This window comes from Camellia sinensis, chromosome 15 (assembly GCF_055761805.1).
Source record: "Camellia sinensis isolate YWXY chromosome 15, ASM5576180v1, whole genome shotgun sequence".
Classification (NCBI taxonomy): Eukaryota; Viridiplantae; Streptophyta; class Magnoliopsida; order Ericales; family Theaceae; genus Camellia; species Camellia sinensis.
In genome coordinates, this window is record NC_138975.1 from 39,259,518 (window position 1) to 39,268,433 (window position 8,916).

The following is an 8,916-nucleotide window of genomic DNA, read 5'->3' on the forward strand; positions in this document are numbered from 1 at the left end:
ATAATATCTTCTTTTATTGCTTTTGTTTGTTGGTTTTTAGTTTGAATTTGTAATGATCTAAATACTTGTGGTGGAACTAGTTTTCTTATAATTGTTTAAATTCTAAAGCAATGTGTCGCTATTATGAAAAGACATGTTGCTATTGTGGAACTAATATAATGCTATGTTTATGTTTTTATGAAATTAAAATGTTTTATATATATATTTTTTGTTATTTAATTATGTAAATCTGTGTTCCTAAACCGATCTAATTTGTGTTTAAATGGATTGGCTCAGATTGGTTCTATGATTTAAATGGATTGGATTTGTTCCAATTTTTTAGGAACCGTAGATAATAGATTGGTCCTGGTTTTACCCCAATCCTGACCAATTCGGACCATGCTCATCCATTGTTGTTGTCTGAGGAAATTCTCGTGGCTGAGGTCGTCATCAAATGTCGATGAGCTGCAGAACTCTGGTTTGGCTCTTAATGTGAGGAAAATAAAATTGAAACTCTTTTAGAGTGAATAATAAAATTGAAACTTCAGCGGACGAGATCAGCACTCGGAGAGCCCTTAAAGGGCTCAGATTCATCTGAGGAAATTCTCATAATTGAGGTTGTCATCAAACGTCGATGAACCACTAGACTCTAGTTCGGTTCGCGATGCGAGGAAAATCAAAGTGAAACTTGATCGGACAAGATCGAGCTTAAAGAGCTCTCAAAAGGGCTCAGATTAATCAGCAACACTATTGGATAGTCAGACGAGCTCAAGAACAAAGCGGAATCGCGATTCAAATTGTTTGCAGAAGACAATTTGTTCTATAATGAGGATTTTAGTGAATGCATTAGTACTAATTAAAGCTTCTATTAATAATCAATGTTATTTTCCAATAGCGATAAACACACTAATTGAATGCTTAATTTTGCATGATTTTTGAATGATCTTGACGTTGTTGTTTTGAATTGTATTGTGTTTGATAGTAATGGTTGATTTGAAAAAGTTTCTTGTGGGGATATTCAATTGTCAGAGGAATAATGGTATGTTCTAGGAATTCGAACTGAAAAGTATCAAAGACTGATTGATCAATGATCGATCAAATAATATTAAGAAGCCCATCTCTGTGTGATTCTCTTATCTTAATTTGTTATCTGTTGAACTGATAAGATTTGTTCTTGATCTGTTGATCTATTATCTGTGTGATTCTCACTGCTCTCTTCTTGTTTTTTTATTGTTTTATTTGGTTTTGCAATTATTGTGATTGATATATAAAATACAAGGGGCAAAAATTCGACATGTTGTTTTGTTTGGGTAAAATTTGGACAGATTGCTTTGTTTGCTATCTGTTGAATTGATAAAAAAAAATTAGACAGATAGAAGATTTACATATATAAAAGTTAGATAGATAGAATATTTACATTGATAAATTTTGGATAGATAGAAGATTTGAACAGATAAAATTTTGACAGATAAAAAATTTGAACAGAAAAATTTGAATTGATATAAAATTTACATAGAAAAAATGAATAGATAACAACAAAATTTGAATATAAATTTAAACACATAGTCAACGAAAAGTCAAACGTATAAAAAAGATCGAGGGGTAAAATTAAAAATAAAATGTTATCTAGAATTTCTTACCCAATTATTTTACGAAGTATAGGGCTTTGTTTGGAACGATTTTCAAACGAGTTTTCTACTCCCATATTTGAATATGATGTTTGGATAGGGTTGTGGAATTAATTTTTCACAACTTTGCAGATAATTCTGTTTGAGAGCGCGATTTTCAATTTTTTTTTTTGAAATTTGGCCTAACCGGTTGATTGGAACAGTGCAAATTTTTTTTTTTCTTTTTTTTGCAATTGATATGTTAATTTTTATATATTCGAAAAAAATATTTTTCGAATTTTTAAAATTTTTTTATGTACTTTAATAGAATTTTAAATTATATGTTTAGCTATGAGTTGTGAATTTTTATATTAAATATCAAATATTACAGCAAAAATTTCCTACTTAATTTAAAAAAAAATTCAAAATTATTTTTAAAACTCTTTCACCAATAAACAAAACCGACTGAACCTAATACATTAGATAATTATTAAAGTGAATTTTTCACGAATTTCCACTTTTAAAATTTTTTTTATCGATAAATTTGATTTTTTTTTTTTTTTTGAAAAAAATTCCAGGTGACTGACTGGTATGAAACTTTCTTTCAAACTAACTAGGGTTCTATTTAATCTCATACTCGACTCTCTTGCAGATAACAGATCATCTGTTTTTGTTGAACTTCAGTTTCTTGAAATCAAATCATGAAGCACCTCTGTAAGGAACTCTCCGAAGATTGCTGGGAATTGATTCTGAATCAATTAGCAATCGATGACTTCAACCACTTGCAATCCCCTTCTTTGGTCTGCAAGCTATTCCTATCCATCACCGATCGACTTCGACTCAAATTGAATGTCCCTAACAGATTGTTCTACAGCCATAACCGTGAGGGTTTGTTTAGAGCTCTTCAACGATTCACTAACCTCCAAGAGATTGAGCTTCGTGATCCCATCTTCGGTGACAAAGCCGATGTCAACTACCCCCTTCGAAGAATCGCTTCTTCAGGGTTGGATCTTCAATCCCTCTGTCTCCGTTCTTTACAAAAACCCTCATTCCCCAAAACTTTTATGAAATTGGGCTTAACCATGAACAACTTGAAGATTCTAAGGTGTTGTTGCGTCAAGGGTTTCCGAAATCACCACGTTGTTGCTATAGCCGATGCTTTACCCTGGCTTGAAGAGCTCGATATCCAGTTTTCCGGCTATTTTTGGAACCGTGGGTGGAATTCAAAGCCTAGAAGAGGCGCAAAGCACATGGTAACTGATGCTGGGATCGAGGTAATGTCTCGTAAGCTTCGAGGGTTGCGTAAAATAGACATAGCAGGGCAGGTTGGTTGTTCTGATCGATCTCTCATTGCTTTGTCTTCAAATTGTGAGCTTTTGCATGAAATTTGATGTGGTTTGTGCGAAGTAACTAAACATGGCATTTGTTTTGTACTACGGAATAGTCGAAACTTGATTTCTCTCGATGCTGGACCTTATTACACAGTACAAGATGATTTGTTTACTTTTGAGAATTCCATGATTTATGCAACATCTTTACGCAGTCTTGTGTTAGAAGCAAAAGAAGATCATGACCGACTTCTATCTTCCATTTCAACATCGGGCATTTGATTAGAGAAGATTTTGATCTACGATGATTCTGGTTTGAGCTTCCATGGACTCTCGAATTTCTTATGTGGATGCCCATCTTTGACACACTTGACACTTTGTTTCAATAATTTCCTCACTGACAATTACGTGAGGGATTTATGCCGGTATCTTCCTAATCTTGTGTCCATAAAATTTAATCGGTGTTCAAACATAACCACTGCAACATTCTTCATCCTTGCAAAAGAATGTCCTATGCTTTCGGAAATTAGACTGCCTAATATAAAGCCACAAGTTGAAGATGATTTTAACTTGGAGTCGAAGGGGAATTATCCAATTAGATCATTGGATTTGACTTGTTCTGTGTATCTGAATGATGAATTCATAAAAAAAGTAGGGGCTGTTTGCCCCAATTTACAGACTCTAAATCTTAATGGACTTCTTAGTTTGACAACAGAGGGCATTGGGGAAATTTTGAGGTGTTGCTCTCAGATTAAGCATTTGATAGTGGATAGAACTAGAGACATGGTGATCTTTTTGGAACAATTCAAAACTCGCCGCATTAAAATTGGACATGGTTATAACCTAGAGGGCCTCTATGACTGATATGAGGTATCTTTGGCACTTGCATTTCGTATGTAAAGAAAGAAAGAATGTGCTAGGGCTGATTGCACTTGTGAATTGCAGAGGAAGAAGAAGAAGAATTGCAAGTGCTATTTGTTTTGCATTTTGTTGCTCCATCATCACAATAAGACATAGAAGGGCGGGCCTAGCGTAGCAGTAAAGCTACTCCTTGGTGACCTGGTAGTCGCGGGTTTGAATCGCAGAAACAGTCTCTCCGTTTGTGGGGGTAAGGCTGCGCATCAACCCTTCCTTAGGCCCAGCTTAAGCGGGAGTTTCGTACACTGGGTACGCCTTTTTTTATCATCACAATAAGACATGCAAGTTGGCTGCTTTCTAGGGCTTCTCATGTCATGTTGTTTGCATCCATTTGAGTTTTGATCAGGTGCAATTGTTTGTCGAGGTTGTTTTATTGAAAAGCATTTAGCTACATAACTTGTGTTTGAAGTCTTATTCATTGATGCCTGATTGGCTAGTCTTAAATCCTAGGTACTTGTACTTAGAGCTAGCAAAGTTAATCCGAATCCATGAATGCGCAATTAAACCCATTTAAACCCGCCCAAATCTCTAATTTGTTTTAATCGGGTTAGACACAACTGCCCATCGGGTCTTGCTTAAGGCTGAGTTACATGCAACTCCTAGGGACACGAAACAAAGATCAATCGCGTAAAACAACATTTTACAAACCGCAGTCGCTGATGCAACTTTTCTGTATAATAATAATGTGTATGTATATTACTGTGTACCTTAAAATTTATGCTATACTTCCATTGGTTTTGATACTAATATAATTTTTATAAGTATAGAAAAATGATATGCAAGCCCGCTCCTTAGACTAAATTTTTAGACCCATCTCTGTGTTTAACTTACGTGGCTAAGCCATTGGTTCTGTCAAGTTTTTTTTATTATTTTTATTTTGGGGAAATACCAAATAAAATTTAAAATGTGTATTGTGAAGATATATAGGGTTTGTGGGAAACTAACTCATTGTTCTCTCTTATCATTCTCTCGTTCTCTCAAGTCTTGCTCCGCAGTTATGAAATCGATTTGAATTATCAACCATGGCAAGGTAGATCGCTTACACAAGTAGTTTGTAGCACCAAAATTTGTCACCTTAAGATCATTTTTTTTTTCCGGGTGGCGCTAATAGCCTCCCACCTTTTTTCTAGGGACCCCCGCCTTAATGATAATTATAACTTCAATTAAAATTCCTATAATGGACACAAATTGAAATGGAACACCCACCCTCAAAATTATGGCAGCATCAGCAGCTCCTCCACCTAATTCTGATAGGTACTCCCACCACCACTCCTATTTCTACTTAAGGTTCTCTCTCTCTCTCTCTCTCTCTCTCTCTCTCTCTCGCGTAAATGAGGTTGGGTTTTGATTTTATTTTTTGATTTTTTGAGGTCTCTGTTTATGCTAATGTTTTGAAAAAAATGGAGATGAAATTGCCCTAAAGCTGACGTGTTTTGCCGATATTGGACATCTTCAACAATCCCTTGCTGGCTTTCATCACCATCAACAAGATCATGATGTTGATTTAAGCCCAAGTAGACCTCTCTCTCTCCCTCTCTAAACTTCCTCTCTCTCTAACTACTCAACAATACTTTTGTTCTATTTCTTGGTTAGGCTCTATGTACATTATGAAGACATGCAATGTTGCTGTTGTCTCTAATGACTTTCGGTTTTTGACATTTTATCTTTATTAGTTAATTGGGCAACACTGTCATGGGTTGGAGAAGGAGAGGGGGCGAATCTGTTAGGTTATACTTTAGTGATTGTCCAAATTGTTATGGGGTGTGCAGCTAGATGGGTGTGTAACGTTTTGGAAAAGGGATAATTTTGGTATTATGTGAGTAGAAATTTTATCAATGTTTAAATTTTATGAGTGGGGTTTCAAAGCCACTAGATCCATATTCCCTCTATATTTTGTTCTGTTTTTTGCATTCAATTTTGGCAGGAAGACTTGTATCTTGAACTCTCCAAGTTTTCAACGTTTAGCTATCCAATATGTGATGTTGTTCCATTCTATCACAATAAGGGTTGTAGTCACCAGCTGTAAGTTGGCTGCTTTCCAGAGCGTCACATGTCATGTTGTTTGCAATCCATTTGAGTTTTGATATGGTACAATTGTTTGTTGAGGTTGTTTTATTGAAAATCATTTAGCTTCATAACTTGCATTTGAAGTCTTATTCATTGATGCTTGATCGATTAGTCTCAAATCCTAGTTACCTGTACTTAGAGCTGGCAAAGTTAACCCGAATCTATGAACCCACCCAATTTAACCCATTTAAACCCTTCCAAATCTCTAATTGGTTTTAATCGGGTTGGTAAAGACAATTTGCCTTAGCACACAGGTTGTGGGGGGTTGGGCACGGGTGTCAATTGGGTCTTGCAAAAGACTAAGGCCTCGTTTGAGAACAGGTTTTTTTAGTAATTTTTTGACTTTTTTGCTAAAATGTGATATAAAAAAAAACTAGTATGTTTGGGATGATTTTTTGACTTTTTACGAAAAGATGTGCAAAAAGTAGAGAGAAAAGGGAATCTTTGACTTTTTGGTATGAGTTGTTGGCTTTTTGATTTTTTTAGTAACTTTTTGACTTTTTGACTAAAAAGGGCACTTGCCAAACGAGGTCTAAGTTACATGCAACTCTAGTGACAAGAAACAAAGATCGATCAAGTAAAACGACATTTTACAAAACATAGTCACTTATGCAACTTTTTTTTATAATGCTAATGTGTATTTATGTTACTAGTTTTGCATTTCCATATTTACGAAAGTTTTTAAAGGCGAATGCGTACCTTGAGGCGTTTTACCCCTCATGAGGCGGGGCGTAAGCCTCAGGGCGTTGAGGCGCAAGCATTTCAAATTTTAAATTAACTGAATAAATTAAATATTTTAAAATAGTTAAAAAATAAAAACAAATTAAATATAAATGTGTAAATACTTTTCGCTTTAACGCGTTGAACATTTTACTGCATAGAAGGAAGTTTTCCTTCATTGAAAGAGAAATCGATATTCTTGACTTCAGTGATCGAGTTTTTCACTTGACCATTAACTGTGTTTTTCTTGATTGATCATTTACTTAATTTTTCTTGTAGAATATAGCCGTAAAAATGGATTTTTTTAAATTTTTTATATTTAAACAATCTAATAGACTAAGTTTAACAAATGCCAAGGGCAACTTTTGCCTGTGCATACTCCTCACATGCTTATGTGCAAAAAGCGTAAAAAGCGCACTTAAGGCGTGTGTCTCAAACTATGATGCGCAAGGCTTTGGGGAGTAATGCCTAAAAATCAAAGCCTTAATGCGTTTTACCTTAGCCTCAAGGCGAGGCGAGCATCAAGGCGAGCCTCAAGAAAGCCTTTTAAAACTCTGATATTTACTATAAGCTACACGTCCATTGCTTTTTTAAGTCAGAAAATTTTGGCTTCTTAGTACCACCGCTTCCGCCTTCACCTCCACCACCACCATCCATTGGAAAAAGAATTCAATAAAGTAAACGGGTTGGTTGGGTTAATTTGTTCAACTCGTATCCAATTTAACCCAACCCGTTTAGACTTGTTCATTAAATGGACGGGTTTGGGCTGAGTAGTTTTTAACACATAACAAAACCTATTTTGACTTACCCAAACCCGCCTATTTGCCATCTCTATTTATACTGTATCTTTATGAGTTTTGCTTAACTGATGTGATATGGAATGAGATGTTTATACAAGGCCATTAGAAAAACTGGGATGGTAGTATAAGAGCTGGTCGTTAAGAAATGGAATTAGAGACAATGGCCTTTATTTTACTGTCATCTCAATGAGTTTCTGACTGTAATGCAAACCAAAATTTTAGAATTCGAAACATGCTTTTTAAGTATAGAAGTGAATGATAATGTTTGAGAAATTGGAACCAGTTATGCACGTGGCTGGTTATGTTGGATGCTCTGTGAGCTTGGTGGAACTGTGTAATTCGTATCTTTCATTAAATTAGTGCATTTTTTGGACTTGTGATACAAATATTTTATTATAATAGTTCTAACTTCTACTGTGTCTATGGGTTGCAATCTGGGTTTTTTTTTTTTTTTTAAAAAAAACTTTTATGACTTTATTATATATGTATATCTAATGATCCCTAAGAACAGTACCTATTTTATAGTTGAGGTTATATGTGACACCTATCTTTTGTTGTTGCAGATTTTGGCTGAGCATAAGAATGGGAAGTTGGCAATTATTACATGACAGTTGGTTCTGTGTTTGGTTGTTCTGTATGCATTTGCAAGCAAATCAGCATTGTGGTTGTTTCTTGTTGAGGCTTGAACTTTCAATACTCTGTTATGCTTCTTTTGGTTTCCATATTCCTGTACTTTTTTCCGTAAATAATTTAGGGACACTTTTTCTTTCTTCCAAGTTTTTCATTTGAATTTGCACATATTGCTAAGCTTGTTATTCGGACCTGTTTGGTAGCGTTTTCAAACAAAAATTCTTCTTTTTTTTGTGTATTTAGACAAAAATATCAAATAGTTTAGAATCATTAATTGTTCATAAAATTATGTGATAACTGTCAACTAATCTGTAGGAAGGAACAAGCCTCTGAGGCCATGGTCAATGTTAATTTTGATGGTGTGTACAATAAAAAGTGAGCTAAATTGGGAAGCTGCAATGGTGGCCGTTAGGATGGCTACAGAGCTTGGTTTCAGAGCTGTGTTTGTAGAGGACTATTGTCAACCAATTGCGACCATGGTGCAGCAGGAAGAGGGGGTGGACCAAACTGTTGCGGTTAAGATCCGGGATGTTGTGCAAATGATGAAGACTTTGGCAGGGTGATTGGTTTCGTGCGGTGGGCTCATAATACTGGGCTCAGAATATAGTTGCTTATGAGTAGTGATGAAGGTAGGATTTTGATTCATGGGGCACCGTTAAATTTAATCCTTAGCGATATTAATTATAAAACTTAATCATATTCAATTTTCATTTGGTGATAGAATGTCTAAAAATTAACATGATGTCAAAATTATGTCTTAGTTATGTTTTAATTAATTGATAATTTTTTTATTTACTATTTTAGTTACTAAATATGATGATAATCAAAATTTAAAATGTAATCACATGCATACAAAAATAATATAAA

At 34.8% G+C, this 8,916-nt stretch overlaps 1 long non-coding RNA gene across 1 annotated transcript; it reads left to right on the forward strand.

Annotated features, from left to right (window-relative positions):
* Positions 1-2,307: 2,307 nt before the first annotated feature.
* Positions 2,308-8,188, forward strand: LOC114259650 (uncharacterized). The gene is made up of 2 exons (XR_014356518.1): positions 2,308-4,081; positions 7,983-8,188. It is a non-coding gene; the product is annotated as an uncharacterized LOC114259650 (long non-coding RNA).
* Positions 8,189-8,916: the final 728 nt, after the last annotated feature.